At 41.2% G+C, this 22,344-nt stretch overlaps 1 non-coding gene and 1 pseudogene across 1 annotated transcript; both read left to right on the top strand.

Moving 5' to 3' along the window:
* The first annotated feature begins 8,528 nt into the window (after positions 1 to 8,528).
* Positions 8,529 to 13,934, top strand: LOC117860169 (uncharacterized; annotated as a pseudogene).
* A 1,321-nt stretch (positions 13,935 to 15,255) lies between these two features.
* Positions 15,256 to 20,365, top strand: LOC117860171 (uncharacterized). The gene is made up of 12 exons (XR_011898612.1): positions 15,256 to 15,477; positions 15,878 to 16,002; positions 17,922 to 18,204; positions 18,293 to 18,391; positions 18,661 to 18,741; positions 18,877 to 18,921; positions 19,049 to 19,138; positions 19,329 to 19,409; positions 19,528 to 19,572; positions 19,644 to 19,882; positions 19,991 to 20,033; positions 20,108 to 20,365. It is a non-coding gene; the product is annotated as an uncharacterized protein (transcript).
* Positions 20,366 to 22,344: the final 1,979 nt, after the last annotated feature.

The following is a 22,344-nucleotide window of genomic DNA, read 5'->3' as shown; positions in this document are numbered from 1 at the left end:
TTGGTATTGGTAAACTCTAGAAAATTTCCTTGGTGAGTTTGTCAAGTTTCTTATAAATGTTTACCCTTTTCATAGAAGTTTTCTCAAAACATCTCAGGTTAATAAGCTTTCTCAAAACTTTACTTCGAAGGTTTAAAATTTTTGTGGAACTAGTAGATATTGTGATGACATTTTTATATGAATAAGATTGTGCATGAAGGGGTCAATAAGCTAGGTGTTGTTGTCAAGATTAGCGGATCAAGACTACGACTAGTAAATTTCCTTTATGCGCGTAAGGCTTCAGATGGTGGCGTGAGAAGACACGAGGTTAGACTGGTTCGGACAAAGAAAGCCCTACGTCCAGTATGGGGTGCTGCTCGTGTTGCTCACGCAAGGTTTGTAGTAGGGGGTACAAACGGGCGAGAGAGGGAGCTGGTCCCAAGTCTATTGGGTATGCACTAATGCTCTAGAGGTGAGTCTGTGGGTTCTGTTGGCTTGAGAGTCCTCCCGGTATTGGGACCCCTGGTTCTCCTTTTATAGCGCAAGGAGGGCTCAGGGTTACAGGTGAACCGGGACTGTGGAGAAGTAAAAGAGATAAGCTAAGTAAAGTAAAGTACAAGGAGAAGGACCAAGTCCCCGGGTTGCCGCCTCCTGCTCCGGCCTTTGACTCCTGTCAGCGCGTCCACCGGAGGAGGGCGACTATCTTTGGATCCTGTCGATGATCTTCCTAGCGACCGCTGCCGCCAAGCATGATGATGGTGTTCGGTCGTGGCAACTGTGCACGTTGGAGGAGATGGCTGACCCCTGTTGTCCTGCTTGCGGTCCATGGGATACGGACGTCGTGTCCCTATCACCGGATACGCGGGGCGCGAGAACAGGCGGAGCTCCCTCCTGTGCTGGGCGGCGCATGCCATGACTGCCTTATGACGCATCAGGGGAGCCGCGACCACTGTAGCCTGTGCGGTCGTGGCTACAGTGTTCCGCCCGGGTACTTGTGGCGGTCACGTCGAGTGGCGCGAGCGCCTTTCTACGCGCTAGAGCCGCGGCACATTTATGGCAATATCAGTGAAGAGTCCACGAGATCCGCGCCCTCGTCTGCCGGTCTACGCCCGAGGTGGACCCTTGTCATGTGGGCTCGGATGAGTCCGACCCCCTACGCCCGGGGTCGGGCGAGGTGGAACCTTGCGGTGAGGGGTCGGGCGCATCCAACCCTGGGACCGTGGGTCGGGCGAGGCGGAGTTTGGCCATCGAGGGGTCGGGAGTGTTCGACCCAGGGCCCTGGGTCGGGCAAGATGGAGCGGGGTGTTCCCTGCCCATGCTGGGTCGGCGGCAATCGTCATTACCGCAGGTGGGCCTGGGCCTTCATGATTGTTGTTTTACGGGGCATTAGGAGGTCGTTAATATTTCCCCCCAACACTAGGATATCGAGTGAAGAGGTGATCATCCTGGTGAGGTACTTGGTGATAAGGGCAACTAGGTTCTTGGCATCAACATCGTTACATCAATCCTATATGGAAGTTGGGAGATGACGATAGTTATATATTACTTTTAGTTAGGGACAAGGATAATTTAATTTTTGATGTACAATATGGGTTGGGCACAAAAATTTCTTTAGCATCTTTTAAGTAAGTTTCTTCAGCGTGTATGGACTGTTAAGAGTATTTACTAGAATGTAAACGGGAGACACAAATGACAAGAGTAGAATCTTTGTGTATTGCATTGATTTGTATGTACATATATATACAGGATGAATGGTCATGGTGAAAGGGTGTGAGACCCTTTCAGTAAGTAACCGCCAATGATAGTTACTGCTGTTGATCACCAATAAATGGTTCACAACACCCCTCTGATGTCGGTGTTTTATACCCAACAATCTACCGAGGGGTATCCCGAGGTAGTAGATTGGTTGGTGGGGTATCGTCGGACCTGGAACTCAAAGGTAAAAGCGAGGACACAAGATACGGATTTATACAGGTCCGAGCCGCCAGAGTAGCATAATACCCTACGTCCTGTTTGGGGTGTTGTATATTGCGCCCTGCCCTTGGGTGTTGCTTGGTATTGAGGATTTGGTCCTCTATTGTGGTTCTATGAGGTCTTCACCTCTGTTGGTCTATCGATCTAGGTACCCCTACCCTCCTTTATATACTCCAGGGGGTGGGATTACTAGTTGGTTACAAGGTAGAAGTCCTAGTAGGATTACATGATATGAGTCCTAGTAGGATTATAGAGGAATCCTAGTAGGAGTCCGTCTTCTTCCTTCCTTGTGGGTTTTGGGGATCCATCCCCGACACCTGATCTACTCCATCAATGTATTGTTAATTCCTTCAAAACCCTGTGGGAAAATATGAGGAATATACAGATGGATACGCCACTAAAACTCCTTCAAAACCCAATGGGAAAAATAAGGAGAAAATGAGATGGCATATATGGTCATTGCTCAATCACAAACCCATAAGAGTTTACGGAGCAATGCATGTCTTTGATATCCTCTCAAAAACCCCTCTCAGGAGAGAAGATAAGACATGATATATCTTGGATACCACCTTTAAAAATCCCAGTGGGGAAAATAGAAGATATGATATATATTCTTGTATTGATATTGCCTCATTAAAAACTTTTATATGAGAAACCTTGAGAGGAAAACTCATAAGAAAAGTGTACGATATGATGCATGAATAGGTTATAATTCATGAGGAGACTCCCACTAAATCTTGCAAACCTCAAAGTCATCACATACCAATTCTATAAACACTTTTGAAGTGTGAGAGTTGGTCATGAGTAAACTTGCAAAGTACTTGCATGTTTAATTTGCAATCTGGTTATTCCTCAAATGTATTACAACAATACATGAGGATAAACCATTTTGTGGACAATATAGTGATATTGCTCACACATAACATGTTTGCATCCAAGCAATACAAGCACCATTATCTTGATAGATGATGGCTATGATTCAATTGAATCATAATTGATCACTCAACGAAGTCATATGTTTTTATATGATGCTTCGGAATGATATATGGAAGTAACCATTAGAGTCTATGATGACTTCCATGAGAACAAGGCATTAGTCTGTGATCTGGCATACATATGGGGATTAATTGGTCAGTATCTTCATATCCCACTATGATAATATCTCAACTTATCTAATGACAAGTCAAGGTTCTTTAGTACCATATAGATATCAATGTTCCTTCTCCAGCCAAATGGCGTTATTGGAGATGCACTATTTTAAGCTAGCAAGTATCTGCAAATGCAATATCAGGCCTGTTGTGATTTGCAAAAGATACATATACGCTTTGATGGCACTAAGGTTCAATCCCAGGGTTGAAATGGACATTGATCCACTTTAGGGATTAAATGACCGGTGTTGACGGATATGATGTCCAATGTCACTTGGATATTGGTAGACTGATGTATATACTTAAATTGTAGACTTAAGCATGATTTGGTAACCAAATCATGGTCTCATAATCTGTCATAAAATGATTGCATGCTTTGTTGTGTGTGATCGGAGATGATATAAAATCAATTAGGATTTTGATATAAACACACATATGCAATCATCGTGGTTGGGAGTAAGCCTTCCGAGGAACGAACTCACCCGTTGGTTGTATCACAACCAACCTAACTGTTTCAAGTCATGGAATGACTTAATGAGTTATACACAATGTATGTTGTGATTTTGATTCTAAACACAAAGTCCATTGGGACTCCTATATCTGAATCTATCAAAATCACAAGATCTGTCAATGATCAAATATAGGAACATAATTTTCACACATACCGAGGGTATGCTAGCTAGGTCTCTTTGTGAAACCATATGCTACAAGCTCTTGCTATCTCACCACCTTGCTTCTGTAAAGAAAGCATTATGAGATATTACTCAATCATTGTTTAGTGAGAGCAATTCTCCTCGATTGCCACCTTTGATTTGACCCAAAAATGAGTGTAGAAACACTCTTTCCTAGAACTTTTGGTCTGGATCCAGTAGGTCTACGGCAATTTGAGATAGAGAAATGTCAACATTTGTAGACTTTGTATGATTGATTCAATAGAATCAATATTGCTTGTGAAAATATTGACCCTTGAACTCTATGTCAATTCCCACAATGATAGAGTTAGGACGTTCCAATGAACCAATGCCTAAATATGTTTACACATATGCTGGGCTTTTGGACGTAGAACATCCATAGGCTTTGGATAGTGAATATCCATAAGGTGTCAATCAACTTGATGTTGATTAGCATTTATTCCTTTATTTCCACATAAACTTGCAAGAAGCTATACCCCTTATGACCATACTTCTCCCCCTCTTATTGGGAGTTGAGTGGTTTTGAAAAAGGTACCTCCACTCTTTCTGGCATAATGAGATTGGAAATCAGATGACACCTTTAGTGAGTAAATGTATTTAGTAGATTATTTACAATAGATTGCAAACATAAGATTCCGAACTAATAGTCCAGATTCTTCAGTACATGCATGGATACATGTGATTCAGTACATGGATATATGTGAGGGGGATGTCATGTGACATTCACTCCTGATTCCTGACATTCTATGTGTGGTATGAATCTCCTCCTAATGCATGTAATCATCCTCAAAGTGATCAGCATACGGGCTATGAATAAATCCCCTATGGATAGTCCAAGGTATGCTATGAATGACGGATAATGGTACCTCTAGGATCTCCAATGCCCATGAATATATGCTGAGGTGGTGATATTGGTATGTGCAAGACAGAACCAACACGCAGGTGGGATAAAAATTTGACTGAAAGTCAAATAACCACATACTTCGACTGCAATAGAGGGAGCCGTATGATTGCAGTTTGATGAGTTTGAAATGAATGTAATGTAGGGATACGAGGTAGGCTACGCTAGCACAAAATAAAATTTTTCTACCGTGTAAACCAGGAAAACTGCCGTATAAGGATCACGGGATTACAACTCGACGCACTAGTGCGGAAGATGTAGAATCGCGTCGGGGCAGCGAAGTCGATCAGCGTAGTCAAACATGTAGTCGATCACGTCGATGTCGAGCAACTCCTCAGCAGCTCGTCCACGTGCGGCAAGATTGTCCTCGTGCCGCGGCTCGTCGTGGCTCGTCGGCGGCTCGTCGTGGCTCGTCGGCGGCTCGTCCAAGTGCTGCAGGCGTAACACATCCAAGGTATTCACACGTGCAGGGAGGAAGCGTCGCAAGTCGGACTGCTAGGTCCGCGAGTTGCAACAGGCGAGGGCATGGGAGGCGCGGCAGATGTGTTTCGCCAAAAGGTGTAAACCCTAGGGCGCCCCCACCCCTCTATTTATAGAGGTTCCTGACGGGCCTCTGGGTCCGAGGCCCATTAGTACTTCTAAACCTAATCCAACTCGAATCACATCCGAATTGGGCTTCCAGCCCCTTAAGTGTGTGACTCTATGGGTTCGGATACGTATAGACATGGCCCGAGTACTCCTACTCGGCCCAATAGTCGGTAGCGGCCTCTAGCAAGACGTGTCAACTCCTATACGCACACAACGATCATATCAGACGAACCGTCACAATATTATGTACATGCTATTCCCTTTGCCTCACGATATTTGGTCTAGCTTCAAGCCGACCGCTCTTTCTCGATCCTACGATTCGGAATCCCTTTGTAGGTTAACTCTTAACCGTACGTAGCATGGCCATGCATTTTCGGATCCGATCACTCGAGGGGCCCAGAGATATCACTCTCAATCAGAGAGGGGCAAATCCCATCTTGATTGATCATGTCTCACAGCATTCTTCTTGACAAACCCGAAAGCTACCTTTTTAACTACCCTATCACGGTGTAGCGTTTGATAGCCCCTAAGTAAGTCGATCCACATCTTGAGTACATGTGACAATCTCAGGTCTAAGGATAAAGCGTACATGTTGTGTAAAGAGAGAACTACTTCTCGTGTTGGATCAGTCCTAGCACATGTCTCCACATGTGCCCACATTATTAGTTTAACATCTCCATGTCCATGACTTGTGAAACATAGTCATCAACTAATAGATGTGCTAGTCTAATATTCATGTGTGTCCTCACATGAACTCCGACTAGGGACAACTTTAGAAAAACCATACAAGTAAAGAGTTTCACATACAATTCACATAATTGCAAATCAATTCAAGTAGCCTTTAATGGGTATTCAATGAACACAATATACAAATCATGGATACAAATGGAATATCATCATCTCTATGATTGACTCTAGGGCATACCTCCAACATGTAATGTGTACGTTCGCATTCGACCAACTGTATTGGTAATTTGCAATTCTATTTTGGTCGTGTAAATAATATGATTCTCTCGTTGGAGATTTAACTAGATCATTATGGAGATAAGGTACTTAATGCTATAGTTTCCAAAGGCCAAACAATTCCTAATTAATGGATGTGATCCCGCGTCCAGGATCATTTGCTCCAAAATTGAATAATTTGAGCAAAGAGCTTAGCAAAATTTGTATCACCTCAAGGGACACACATGGGACTACACAATGGTTAAATAGAGCCACGTGCATATTCTTGAACAAGAAATTGGATGCTCATATTCAAAATTTAAGGTAAGAGGATCTTAAATTCAATTCCCTTTTGTGCATGTGATGCACATCAAATCTTATGATTTGAAGTATTGATGTTGTGACCATAGAATTGTTAATAATTTTCTCACACTACAATAAAACTTTCAAGTAGTTTTCTCACACTAGAATAAAACTTTCAAGTAGACACACTGCTAGAGTCATTACTCAATATGCCTTTATAGCCACAAACGTACTAAGAGGTTGAGACATTGCTAGAGGCATTCTAGAAGGTGCCTTACAGTAATGAGCTACAACCCCACCGCTTAACCAAAAAAAAGCAGTCTTTGAGACATTTCAGAAAGTGACACAAGATTTATTCATAAGAGAACAAAGTTGTACAATGTGCATAATTTGTAACACTAGAGGCAGTCGAGTCAGCGCCTTAAAAAAGTGTCTCAACAAAGTTAGGCAAGAGTATATAGCATAACTGGATACGCCCGTCGTCACTTAATACAAATATCAAATGGAGTCCTGTCGAAAATGTTAGAAAACTGAGCATATTTCGGTATATTTTAATTCCAAAATTAAGCATAAATATTATCATGAACATGTTGAGTGATTCAGTGAGAACATAATATGTGCCAGTGTTCAAGTTTAAACATCTAATAAACAAGAACGAATATAGGCACGGTTGATTTAGAATGTACCCTAGGGCGGGGTTAGTGCCGGAGGCACTGGATGCGCCGTTACCATCTGGATTAGTCATTCTAATCGTGGGATGGCCTCAGTCGATGTAGTCGTACTAAAATGATGCAGGAGTAGTCAATGCAGTGCAGTCCCATGAACGGCCTCCGAGAAGTAGACAGAGTAGTCGTACAGCACGGACACCAGGAAGAAGATGTTGCAGACGATCAGGTCCTCGCCCACCAGGAAGTAGACGACGCAGAGATTGGACGTAGATGTTGCAGACAAACAAGGAGCGAGCAGTTGCGTTGAACGCTCCCCAAAAACCTTATCGCTCGCCTATCCCGAGTAGGATCTCCAGCAGAAGGTGAGGTTCCGGAGGCTCTGCTCTCATCAGAACTTGTGCGTGCAGTATCTGGCGATGGGAATGCAAGGAGAGCAGCAAAACACAGGGAGAAGAGATAGGTCTCCTTAAACGAATACCTTGGTGCATCTCAAGAAGGAAGAAAAGAGCGCCTTATATATGCGAGCAGTGAGGGAGGGGGGATGAACTGGGATGCCTGGCAGTCAGCTATGTCATCAAACGCAATCAATTCGTGGCAATCAAACCAGTTTTGTTGGAATATTCCAGAGTTTATTCCTTCACCGTTACTGGAATGTATTATCTCAATTGATGACTCTGATTTGACTCTGATGATCAGCAAAAGGTTCACCACAACCGTACATATCCTGTCGCTTGTCACGACACGACACGACACGCCCACGGCCCGGCGAGGCGAGGCGAGCGAGCGCGCGTGGCACGCCAATCTCCTTTATCGACTTCGCAATAGGTATACTCAGAGTCCACTATTTAAGTCAGTTAAGATCCTCTTTAAGTACCCGTGTGGAACTAAGCACTTATCTCTCTAGCATTTATTAGTGGGCTTTTAATTCTTTAATTGAATAAATAAATGGGTCAAGCCCATATATTCCAATAGAAAATCTTTGCAAGCTTGACAAATATTCCAAAATATATTTTACAAACAAGAGAGTAATATTTACATTCCGTATACAACAAGAAGAAATTAGGAAAAAATGTCACAAGTTTTTAGTAACCTTATATGATAAAATAAACAATTATATAAATAGATATTTTGCGTTAAATTTGTAGTTACTGCAAACACAAAGAAAAACTAAACTGTTTGATTAAGATATTATTGAATTGTTTTCCGTTTATCAAACTTGTCTTCATGTGACATCTCTAAATCATTGAATTTTAAGCAAAATACATGACTCCATTTGTTTGTTGCCCGTAATGCAACAGGAGAATGATCGTTTCAACGAAAGGCCATTTTTTCAGGGGGGAAAAAAAGACGAAAAGACCACTTTCCCGTTTTCCCCTGCCTTCCCGCATCCCCCGCGCGCCGCCCAAGAGCTCGCCGCGCCGCAGCGGAGGAAGAGGAAAGGAGGGAACTCAGGTAAGCGAGTGCGGGTGCAGGCGTGCAGCCATGGCTGGCAAGCCGAGCCGTGCGCTGATTCTCTATGCCACCAGCCTCGCCACGCTGCTCAGTGCTAACTCCTTCAGCGGGCTCCGCTGCCGCGGGGAGCCATCTGAACGCGTTCGCCTCCCTCTCCACCTGCGGCTTGGTTTCCTCACCCTCCTCTCTCGGTCGGCTTCCCCTCAAACGATCGGTACTAATTTCACTGCTGCTTCCTTCTTCCTCTACTCTGTACTCATGGAGAGGATCTTAACAGCATCGATGCTGGATGGCAGAATGGCAGGTAGAGAAAGAAAGACCCACAACCCATAAGCTTCACATCATAAACTGTGTCGATTAAATGATCACCGTTTGTCCGTTTTCGCGGTTGTGAGCCCTGCAGCCGTGAGGGGATAACCTGAGCTTCTTCAGTGGAGAAGAGCATCCCGAAACGGCCCACGCCGCTTCCGGCGGACGACCTTGACGAGGTGAGCGCTCCTGATCCCCATCCTTTCCTTCTGTTATTCTGTTGCACAAAACAAGTCGACAGCGGCGTCTCTTCTCTACACTTACAGGTGGGGCCATTATTATCCTTTCCTTATCCTTCTCATTCTCAAGTTCAGATCTGAAAACTAGCGCGCTCCGAATCATACAACAGAAGGTGATGCTCACCGTCTCTCTGCCCACCACCAAGCCACCGATCTGCTGCATGATCGTCTCTGCAACACATTGAACTGGCGCTGCTTGTCTCTGGTTTTAACATCGAAGAAGGCCATTGAGGTAATTTATTTTATTTACTTACCCCACATGATTGATCTTAGTAGCATCTAATAATGCAAAAATCTTCAGTCTGGCAGCCATGTGGTAGAGAAGATCCTACACACAATCAAGACAGAGATCCTTCAGTCAGTCAATAAGATAGAGAACATCCCTTGTGGGTGCAGACTGCAGAGCTGCAGACCGTCTGTAGAAACTATATCCATTGACGAAGTGAAGAGGAAGTCCCTCAGACAATTGGTAAACATAATTGATCACTAGTTCTTCTACAGTTGTTTCTATCTACATATGAAGATTGGGCACTCCATTGCCTTTATTGTCTGAAAAACTTGACAAACAAAAGTACACACAGGAGCAGATTTTTCTAGCACCATTATGTAGGCCTACGAAATGCTGCACCTTGGATTCATGCATGTCATTGGCATTACAGTTAATTGTTTCCATGTTATTCCTGTTTATCTTTTTCAAAGAACAGAAAACAAGTATATTGCAAGTATGGAAGTACTGCCCTTTCAACAATTAAACAGTGTAACCTTGTGTTGATCATGGGTCGCAATCAAACAATTAAAGACTTTTATTGGGGGTACTACATTAGACTCTACCAGACATGTACATTTTCACTACATTAAAGTCTAACTTAGTCTGATTTAACTAGTTGGCAGAATATTTTTATTAAGTAGAAACGCATGCATTTATATTTGGACCTTTTTGTTTCAGCTGTTTCACTGAACAATGGACAAGAGCTGGATGAGTAAAGTAAGAACTTGTGAAGAATACAAATATGGAGTCAAACAATTCCTTTCTTTTGCATTCCATGATGTAAGAGATGGTGGAGAGATTCCCTGTCCTTGTATAAATTGTGGAAATAGGAAGACACAAAATCATGACAGAGTTGAGACTCATTTGAGATGTTATGGTATCCTGCAAGGATATACAACATGGTTCTGCCATGGAGAAAACTCATTCAGCATCGTCAGGTTTTGCTCAAAGGTCCCAAGCCACCGGTAGTGTGCCAAGTTCTGGTATCCAAATAACCACTCCAAGACAAGATGAAAATAGAAGATGTGATGATATGCATGGTCTACTGGATGCTGTTTTTCTTAGGCCTGATGGTTATGAGTCACTATCCAGCGCATCAGAAGGTGGATCAGATCACAGTCAACTTGAGATTCATGATACATGATACAGGCAGCCCACCTGAATATGATAATGTCAATGATACTGGCAGCTCCCGTGAATCTGATAATATTGATAATGAACAAAGAAATGAAAGTGGCAATGGTGATTCGTATTCAAAGCTCTTGAAAGATGCAGACACCAAGTTGTATATTGGCTGTGAAACATTTTCAAAGCTATCCTTTAGTCACATTATATCACTTGAAGTGCTTACATAGATGGACTCAAGAATTATTTACAGCATTACTTTGTATTCTCTGATGCATTACCTCAAGATGCACAGCTACCAAAGAACTATCATGAAGCTAAAAAAATCATAAGAGGCTTAGGTCTGAATTACAAAAACATACATGCATGCCCCAAAGGTTGCATGCTTTTTTTGTGTGACAGGGCTAAACAAGAGGCCTGCCATGTGTGTGGTTCCTCCCGTTGGGATGAGAATAATGGTACGTTGACTGAGAAAGGATGTAAGGAAAAGCCTGCAAAGATTTTGCGCTACTTTCCACTGATACCAAGGCTCCAAAGATTATTTGCAACTGAAAAAACCTCAACTGATATGAGGTGGCATGATGAGGGGCGAACCAAAGATGGATTGCTGCGTTGTCCAGCTGATGGGAAGGCATGGAATGACTTTGATGATCGATATCCAGACTTTGCTGATGATTCTTGTAATACACGGCTTGGTCTTGCAAGTGACGGATTTAACCCTTTTGGGAACATGAGTTCAAAGCATAGTACATGGCCTGTCATGATTATTCCTTACAACCTACCTCCTTGGATTTGCATGAAACATACATCGCTGATGTTATCAATGATCATACCTGGCCCTAATAGTCCAGGGAATGATGTGGATGTCTACCTGCAGCCACTGATTGAGGAGCTCAAACAACTATGGAAAGGTGTGAAAACAATGGATGCTACCTCAAAGAAAAGTTTCCCTCTTCGTGCTGCTCTTTTATGGACACTGAATGATTTCCCTGCATTGGCATACTTATATGGTTGCAGCACAAGTGGAACATATGCATGTCCATCTTGTGCTGGTTCGACAAAATCAAAGTCATTGAAAAAAATAAAAAAACTGTGTTACATGGGTCATCGTCGATGCTTGCCACAAGGTCATCCTTATCGACGTGAAAAGAAGTTCTTTTATGAAAAAGAGGATGAATCTGCACCAGAACCATTGGATGGGAGTTCAGTATTGAAAATGTTGGAAGGAAGAGTGTTTGTGCATGGAAAAAAGGACGTATCAAAGCAAACCAAAAAAGGAAAGCAAGGAAATTCAAAGAGTGAAGCGAAGGACAATGGAGGAAAAAATAAAAGGAAAAGAGCGACACGCGAGAAACAATTGACTAGCAACCTGCCAAAGAAGGAGAAAAGGCCAGAGGATTGGTTAAAGAAGAGATCAATATTCTTTCAGTTACAATATTGGGAGCACAATTTGTTGCGGCACAATCTTGACATGATGCATATTGAGAAAAACGTTTGTGAGAGATTAATACGTACACTGTTACACATTGTTTCTAAAACTGACACCAATTTGAATGCACGCCTTTATTTGGTAGACATGGCAATTCGACCTGACCTCCATCCCAAGTTTGATTATCAAGGTAAACCACATTTGCCAGATGCAACCTTTACCATGTCAAGGGAAAAAAAAGGAGATTCTTTGCTCCATCATACAAAACATGAAAACCCCTGATGGCTATGCATCAAATATATCAAGATGTGTCAACATGAAGGATTGCACGTTAAGTGGCATGAAAAGTCATGACTGTCATGTTCTTATTGAGAATATTCTTTCGGTCACTCTGCGCTCATGTTATCCAAGCAAAGATGTCATGAAGGTTGTTGTGGAGTTATCTGGTTTCTTCAAGAAGTTGTGCTCCAAAGTACTGAGTATTGCTGAGCTTGACCAACTCCAAGATAGCATTGTGCTAACACTCTGTGATATGGAAAGGATCTTTCTTCCATCTTTTTTGACTATTATGGTGCATTTGTTAGTGCACTTAGTGGATGAAGTTAAGCTTGGTGGTCCAGTACATTATAGGTGAATGTATCCCATGGAAAGGTATGATCTGGGAAATTTCATTGCTTCAAGTTATTATTCTTGTAACTCATTATTTTTTCATACTTTGTGATTTCCTGTCCAGATTTTTCGTTCGATTAAAGGAATTTGTGCGCAACCAGGCTCATACTTAAGGATCAATTGCTGAAGGATATCTTCGCGAAGAATGTCTAACATTCTGTTCAAGATTTCTAGATGGAATCACACGTTTTACCAAACCACCTAGAAACCCTGATCCTTCAGACAATACAAAGGAATTGTACATGTTTAAAAGTGCTGGTGAACCTATTGGAAAAATTGTCGATGTTGACCAGATTGATAATGTCTTACTCATTCAAGCACATCGCTACGTTTTGCGACACTGTGATGAGCTAGAGGAGCTTCGGAGGTGAGAATTTGTAATCAGCTATTTTTTTCATACTCGCAACCTTGAACTTTGATTAAATAATTGATCTCTTGATGTAGAGAATTTTTGGATGAGGAGAAAACTAGACAAGGTCTGCAAGAGGATGTGACACCTCAAAACATATAGCAATTGATTAATAGGCACTTTTCTGATTGGCTTCAACAAAAGGTACAACATAGCTCACTTGAATTAATTATTTTTACATCATATGAGTAAAACATTTTATGACTATTTATAGGTACTACTGGATGGTGGAGGAAATTTCTGCAAAAAGATAAGAGCGCTAGCTAGAAAGCCTGACAAATATGGGAAGCGTTACAGTGGTTTTATTATCAATGGTACCAGATTTCACACTATTAGACGTGAGGAAAGACGGAAGACACAAAATAGTGGTGTGGTAAACATGGCACATGATGGGGTTAACTACTATGGCAGACTGTCTGACATTATAGAGCTATCTTATGGAAGTGACTACAAGGTGGTGCTATTCAAATGTGACTGGTACGATGTGTACCACCGTGCGGGCATGAAAGAAGATGAATTTGGATTCACTCTTGTGAATTTTTCCCGTGTTATACACACAGGAGAAGAAATAGAGCATCTTTTATTTTCTCTTCTCAACTTGGGCAAGTGTTTTATGTGGAAGATAAAAAAAAATGAAGGATGACATGTGGTTGTGCGAGTCACGCCAAGAGATCTATTTGACATGGGGGGTTGAGGCACCTTCTGATGATGATGACTAGATATATTGATTAGAAGATTGAGCCCTATCACTATATTGATGTTGACCTTGAAGTTTTATTCCTATATTGGTCTGGTGCAAAGAATATATTTAATAATATGTGATGTGAAAAAGTTGTATACATTGTGCTTCTATTTATTGGTCTAGAAATAGTAAATGCAATTTTTTTAGAAAAAAAGACATAGGATTCACGATTCCCATAAAAATTTGCTCTAAATTCCAGTCAATAAAACCACATAATTGAATTTCTATTTTTCACAAAACTATCTAAAATTATTTATAGGAACTAGCTTTACTAGATTTGCTTTAGTTCAGTTGGTTAATCGGATCACCACCTATTCCTCACTGTACATGAGTTCGATTCCTTCCTATGCTCCTCGTTTTTTGTCTAATCCGACCGCACCAAGGTTCATCAGGTAGCACCTCCCCTCCTCTCTAATTTATTTATTCCTGCAGCTTTTGTATTAGAATTGTGTGCTTCGTGGTCTGATACCATTGCCATTTTTCTGCTACATCTCCTCAGCTGATGCCAGGTTCTCAGATCTCTGATCTCCCCAGTCGGCATTGCAGATTTTCTCTTACGAACTGCATTGACATTCAGGTAATGCGAACTACCCCCAATCTATTTGGCTGTGCCCAAGAGAAGATTGTGTATCCTGTGTTAACAGAACATAAGCTCCCTGCTACCTTATTCAATTAGATCAGTGTTCGAGGAAAAAATAGATTGCGTTATGATTGCTGACTTTGTAATCTTTTATGGATTTATAGTAAAATTACAATAGCCAAACTTAATTACCACTAAACAGAATTACAAAGTTCACCAAAGTGATGTGAGTAAATCTAAGGACGCATTGTTTGCTGTTTTTTTTTCTTCCGACTGACATCAATGTGAACCTATCTTTGCAAATATTCTGTTTCTGAAATTATGGCATTGTTTACTTTTTTACTTTTACAGATAAATTCATAGATTGTGCAGAGCGTTATTTTTTTTATCAGCTTCCATTTTCATAGCTAGCCCAAATTCGAGCTGAATATGTGTCCATGTTTCAAATTTTACACGATAGCTTAGAGTTGCTTATTTCAGCAATAAAACACATCTGAGAACCTGTTAGTACAAGAAGGATGGGATTTGTTGGTTAAGGGAGAAATCTCCAAAGCTGGCGGCCACTATTCCCGGTTAATGTCCAAACTATATTAGAAAAATGTACTAGAAGATATTCACCCCTGTTTGGTAATGTTTGGGAACATTTGGCCTAACTAATTACAAACCATGCCAAACAAGGTGTACCGTAGGTGGCCATTGCCCATTAGGTTCAGAAATTCTGCTTCAAGTTAGGAAATGCTCATACTTATGAGATAACTGAAATCTTATGGATGCATGCCATCTTCTCACATGATTACTTTCCTTGTTTAAGTATAACGTAACTTTATTTCATGAGGAAATGCTGAAGAGACCTAGGCAACTGCGGAACTTGCTATTCGAACAGCAAGACATAGAGGTTGAGGAGCAAGATGGGCTATATGAGGACCAAATTCATGAGAATCTACAAGTTCCTCCAGAACCCACAGAAAATGATGACCAACCTGATGACAATTTTCCGGATCATCCAGAAATTGACACTGCAGATCTTGAAATGCTTCAAGGACCTGGCTCAATTAAAATGGTTTGTATGTTTCATTCTTTGGTAGTGTTTCATTCACATGCATAAATATGATGTTATTTGTAATAATCATTGCAGGGCCTAATGGATATGTCCATGAGGTTACAGGGCGTTTTAATTTGACAAAATTGTTGAACCTGAATTCTGGTAAGGTTCTTGTGGAGACTGATGAAAACGGGGTTCCAAATCAAAGGTCCGCAGGCCTCCTTGGGCTCGTTTCTTGGGGTTGTTGCAAAGAATTCTTCATATGCACCATTGCACATTCAAAGATAGCATAACAGGTTGTTTGATCAACCAAAGCAAGATCTCATTGATTATGTTGAGGTACTAATGTCAGAATCACAAATGTAGTTGCTCTAAATGCCAGTGCATTATATGGTACTAACTCTTACTTTTGTTTAAGGAAAATTTTGTGTACCGGGCGGGGACAAGAGACTTTACACAGGACTGGATATGGAAGGTTGTGAACAAAAGGTGGAGGGATTACAAATCTTACTTGAAGAAGACATATTACAATCCAAATGAGAGGTATGTTGGGATACGAGGTAGGCTACACTAGTGCAAATCAAAAATTTCTACCGCGTAAACCAGAAAAAACTGCCGTATAAGGATCACGGGATTACCACTCGACGCACTACTGGTGCGGAAGATGTAGATTCGCGTCGATGTAGCGAAGTCGATCAACGTAGTCGTACGTAGTCGATCACGTTAACGTCCAGCAGCTCCTCAGCAGCTCGTCCACGTGCAGCAAGATCGCCCTCGTGCCGCGGCTCGTCGTGGCTCGTCGGCGGCTCGTTGTGGCTCGTCGGCGGCTCGTCCAAGTGCTGCAGGCGCAACACCTCCAAGGTATCTACACGTGCAGGGAGGAAGCGTCGCAAGCCGGACTGCTAGATCCGTGAGTTGCAACATGCGAGGGTGTGGGAGGCGCGGCAGATGTGTTTCGCCAAAAGGTGTAAACCCTAGGGCGCCCCCACCCCTCTATTTATAGAGGTTCCTAACGGGCATCTGGGTCCGAGGCCCATTAGTACTTCTAAATCTAATCCAACTCGGATCACATCCGAATTGGGCTTCCAGCCCCTTAAGTGTGTGACCCTATGGATTCGGATACATATAGACATGGCCCGAGTACTTCTACTCGGCCCAATAGTCGGTAGCGGCCTCTAGCAAGACGTGCCAACTCCTATATACACACGAAGATCATATCAGACAAACCATCACAACATTATATACATGCTATTCCCATTGCCTCACGATATTTGGTCTACCTTCAAGCCGACCGCTCTTTCTCGATCCTGTGATTCGGAATCCCTTTGTAGGTTAACTCTTAACCGTACGTAGCATGGCCATGCATTTTCGGATCCGATCACTCGAGGGGCCCAGAGATATCACTCTCAATCAGAGAGGGGCAAATCCCATCTTGATTGACCATGTCTCACAGCATGCTTCTTGACAAACCTAAAAGCTACCTTTATAACTACCCTGTTACGGCGTAGCGTTTGATAGCCCCTAAGTATGTCGATCCACATCTTGAATACATGCGACAATCTCAGGTTTAAGGACAAAGCGTATATGTTGTTTAAAGAGAGAACTACTTCTCGTGTTGGGTCAGTCCTAGCACATGTCTCCACATGTGCCCACGTTATTAGTTCAACATCTCCATGTCCATGACTTGTGAAACATAGTCATCAACTAATACATGTGCTACTCTAATATTCATGTGTGTCCTCACATGAACTCCGACTAGGGACAACTTTAGAATAACCATACAAGTAAAGAGTTTCACACACAATTCACATAATTGCAAATCAATTCAAGTAGCCTTTAATGGATATTCAAGGAACACAACATAAATCATGGATACAAATGGAATATCATCATTTCTATGATTGCCTCTAGGGCATACCTCCAACAAGGTCCATGGATCAAATCAAGAAAGATACCCCGCCTGGTGTAAATGAACATCAATGGGTTGCACTACTGGGTATTTGGTGCCAGGATCACCACAAGGTTTACATGGCCATTTAATTTGCATGTTTATTTAATTATGTAGATACTTACTGAAGTTCCATTGTTCAGAGATCATGCTAGAGGAATTCTGAAGCTGCAAAGCAACAGAGGCATCCACATACTACAGGGAGAAAAAGCCATGCTAGACTTAAAAGTGAAATGGTTATATATAGTTCCTTTCTCCTTTCCATTATTTTGATATTTTTGTCACTTGCAATTTTTATGACTCTGTACAGGAAACTAAAAACAAAGGTCCTGTTGACAAAATTGAACTATGGGATGAGGCTCATAAGAAAAAGGATGGAAATTATGGAAATCAGAGTGTCCTACAACTGATGGTATTGTTCTATTTCTTGTTGCTTTATTGGCCAGCAATTCAATTCTCATCTTTTCATTTATTTTTGAAGGACAAAGCCTATGAAAAGCTAGCAGATCTAAAGACAAATAAAAAATGGGAACCTTTCATCTCAAGATTACGACAAAGTGTTTGAAGATGTTATTGGAAAAGACTCAACAGTTGGTGGATATTATGATGAAAAGTATTGGACCACTGCACAGTTTTATCAAGGGTCATCTTCTGTTCGACAGTCTGCAAGTGAAGTAAGGGTTCAAAATGAACTGCAAGCTGTGAGACAAGACTTGAGAATTGTCACAGAACTTGCCAAAAGAATGCATGCTTTCATAGCACGAAAGTATCCTGAGGAAGATTGGACAAACGAAATGGTGGTTGCTCAAAATTGATTTTGTATCCTCACATCTAGATTTATTTCACTCAAATTGTCTTCTGAACAATTTTTTTTTTCTTTTGCAGGCCAACATCTCAGATATAGCTGGATATGGTCCTGGCCAAGAGGTTGAACATGCAGAACAATCCATGAGCAATTTTCAAACATCTGGCAATGATTCACAGGTAATATCACAGTTTCACTTTTCCCTATTTATATATAAGTAAATGCAACTCTGAAGCCAGTTACATTATTCTACTGCATCTAACATACTGAGTATTAGCCTATATATGTATATTTATGCCTCCCGCTAGGCCAAGCCTTTTCTTCTGTAGCAAAATTTTCTTAGCCCCTCAGCATGCATGAGATGAAGTAGGTTCAGTTAAATTTCATAGTTTTCAAAGTTCTGTTTTCTTATAGCATAGGATGTTTGATATGTTAAATTAAACTACAGCGAACACGTGTTGCATATCATGCTAAATCTAAGAGGCATCTTGTGAACTCATCTTCGTCTCATGAACAAAGAATTCAGAAGGTGTGTTCTTCAAACTCATACAAAATTCTTTTGTTTTGGTTTAATTCCACATCATGACTACTGTAACTTATTAGGTGCGAGGTACCTAATCACTCTTCTAAAATTGTTTTCATTACTTTTGTTTGCCTAACACAGGTATCTAACAGAAATGAATTGCCGAAAGAGACAACCTTACAAGAGGTACTTATTACAGTTTTGAGATTCTACATGCCCATTCAAAAATAAATGTGATGCTTTTTCTCATAAAATGGATTAATCATCGTTCTGCTCTTTAATTATTTATTTTGTTTTTGTGCTGCTTTTGTAGGTCCATACTCCAGATACAGTTGGTAATAGTGCTGTCCAGTATCAGGTTGAAAACAATGGGGTCAGCGGAACTGTACGGAATAATCAGAAGGTTAAATAAATGCCTCAGCCACTTTTATCTTAATCAAATCTAGAATCCAGCATGCAGTTGATACATGCATAATCATTCATGATTCATTATCCTTGATCCCCCAATGTGTGCATTACCAGTAGTTTAGTTTCTAGTACTCTGCATTCCGTAGGTTCTTGTACCGTCTTACTCTATCTCATATGAACTACAGAGAGTTTATGCTACATCACATACTGAAGCTAAGGAGCCTAGGGTGAATTCGTCTTCAGCTCATGAACAAAGAAATGTGAAGGTGTTCCTGACATTAATGTCTTCTTCTATTTCCACTTCCTATCATGAATTGGTTTGTTGCATCCAGGTGCAATGCTAATAACTTATATAAACTACGCTCACTATGCTGTATTGTATAGGTATCTAAAACAAAGCAAATGGCAAAACAACAAAATTCTGACAAGGTATGTATGTCCCATGTCCACTGATTTGTCACATCTTATATTGAGCTGTGCTGTATATATTTTCAAAGCAGAGAGCTGTTGTCCTCCTCTCGACAAACATAAGAGCTCAAGGCCTGGTGGTAGCTAAAGGAAGTTTAGTAAGCAGGGACAGCACATATGTGGTTGGGGAAATATGCTTGGCAAGGAGTTCTATGGAGTTACCGTTGAAAATGTTTCTGAACTTGGGCATGAAAGGTTACCTCGACCATATGGAAACATTCAGACGGCTGAGGATGCTATTGGACATTGTATTGCTTGGCCTTCTACTCATGTAAGTTTGGACGTTGCATCCAATACTTGGTTTTATAAAGTTATTATTTTCTTAGAAAGCAATGGAAGATCTGAGTATCACTTTTCACAACACCTATTATGTTTCCAGGTTAAGAGAGTTAAGCCCAGATCTATAGGTGCATAGAAATCAGGTGTGAAAATATCTGAATATGTGTTTTGCAATAAATAGTTGTAAAATATTACCTAAGAGTAAAATATGTTGCAGGATGACAGTGCCAAGAAACTTCTGAAGAGGGCAAGAGGCAATTACCTAGGAACAGTACAGCTAGTACTGAAGTATCAACATTATGCAAGACTGTGACTCTACATATATCACGCATTTAGATCTTTTTACTTATGTTTTTCTGTTGATGTAATTACAACGATCTACACTATGTTATTTTTAATTTCTGGTTTGCATCAGTAATCAGTGGTTCGTGGACTCTGTAATATATTTCTTTTTATGAAAGAATGTTGGCCCTTATTCTGTGTTCTCTAGTCAATCATTTTAGTGCAAAACATATCTTGTGTGCTTTTTGTTACCATTCAAAGGATGCCTCTGTATCTAAAAAAGCTTACCAGAATGCCAATATAATTGAATATAGGCACCCCCATCATGATCTACTGGAAGCAACATTGACTTCTGATAATGCCTCTATATCTGTAAAGACATTCTTGGATGCCACAAATAATGTGTTCATGTCCCGGAGAGGCGATAAAATGTTCCTGTAAAGTGCCTCTATTATTTTAGACACAAAATAAACGCATCTACAAAGTGTCAATACATTTCTTGAGACAACAAATGCTGTCACTATAAAATGTCCGCATACACAGACACATTCTTTGTGTCCTTTCATAATGTCTCAATGCTTGTGTGTACACGATTCTACGTCTGTGCTGTTACAGATCTGGAGACACGGTCTGATGTCACTATAAAATGCCAATAAACTCATACATACATATTATTTGTGTCCTTACGAAATGCCTCAATACTTGTTGATACACAATGGTATGCCTCTAAAAGGTGCCGGTACATTTCTTGAGACAAGCTATGATGTCACTAAAAATAAAGGCACATTCTTTATGTCACTGGTAGAAAAGAGATCTTCCATCCAACGTTTTTTTCCCAGTTGTCTTTGGACCCAGGACTAAAGGTTGTTTAGTCCCGGGTCAAATTCCCACCACCGACGGCTACTGATGGGGGGAGCTTTAGTCCCTGTCAGTAATATCAACCGGGACTAAAGATCCCCTTTTAGTCCCGGTTGTAACAGCTAGTGGGACGAGGAGATCTGGTGAGGCGTTTAGTCCCGGTTGAAAACACCAACCGGGACTAAAGGGCCTTTAGTCCCTGTAGTCTTGGTTGGTAACCGGGACTAAAAGGGGGCCTTTAGTCGTGTTTTCAATCGGGACTAAAGGCCTCGCCTCACCAATCGGAGCCTTTAATCTCCCCTCTCTCTCCACCTTATCCTCCCTCCTCCCTTATCTCGCGTAGGCAGTCTTTCTCTTCTTCCTTATTTCTCTCCTCCTCCTCTCCTTTTCTTCCAGCAGAGCGGGTGGCCAACGCGGGCGGGCCCATTTTTTATTTTTTGGAACCTTTTTAGTCCCGGTTGGTATTACCAACCGGGACTAAACGGGGGTCTTTAGTCTCGGGTGAATGACCCGGGATTAAAGCGGTGGGTTTTTTTTTATCCCGAATAGGTAGTCCTGGTTGGATTTTCGAGACCTATGCATCTCTCCAATCGGGACTAAAGGTGAGTTTTTCACCAGCGTGTCCTTCTAAACTGTCACAATACTTGTTGGTACACAATGCTATGCCTCTACGTAGAACGACAGTTCGTAAAGACATCTTACCAAGTGACATTACAGTCATAGCGACACAGGCTGTGGTGGCAGGAATGTGACATTTTGAAAAATGCTTCAAAAACTATCTAGAGTCAACAAATAGTGCCTCTAGAAGGTTAAAAAATTATCTCTACATCAACAGGTGCGTTGTAGTGTCATCATCCTAAGGTAGAATGACTAGACAATTATGTCAAATCTTGATTTTATCGAGAGAGAAAATTCTTTTCGTACGCAACATATGATATGGGATTGTTGTATGTATAATACATCCCAAATGATATAGAAGAAACTATCACAAGTATTTAGTTTTCATAATCATTGTACTGAGTGTTGATTTACATCATTACTCTAAGTAATGGGTTTCGATATGGAAATCACACAGGATATCATGAAAACACATCAGGGTATTTGTAGAATCGGATACATGAGTGTATCAACGAGTAATGTTGAAATACCCGTAAGGAGAACGTAATCTCCTATACTTGTGCTAGTGGTGTAATGCCTACCAAACAAAATTTCTTCACCGTCTGATTTAAATCCCAAATGATTCTATTATGAGTGAGTAAAACTCATATAGAATATGAATATCATGTATGAAGTACATGATATTGATAGACAAGG

Source organism: Setaria viridis, chromosome 6, assembly GCF_005286985.2.
Source record: "Setaria viridis chromosome 6, Setaria_viridis_v4.0, whole genome shotgun sequence".
Taxonomy (NCBI): domain Eukaryota; kingdom Viridiplantae; phylum Streptophyta; class Magnoliopsida; order Poales; family Poaceae; genus Setaria; species Setaria viridis.
Note: the sequence above shows the minus strand (reverse complement) of the source record. Positions and strands in the feature narration are given on the sequence as shown.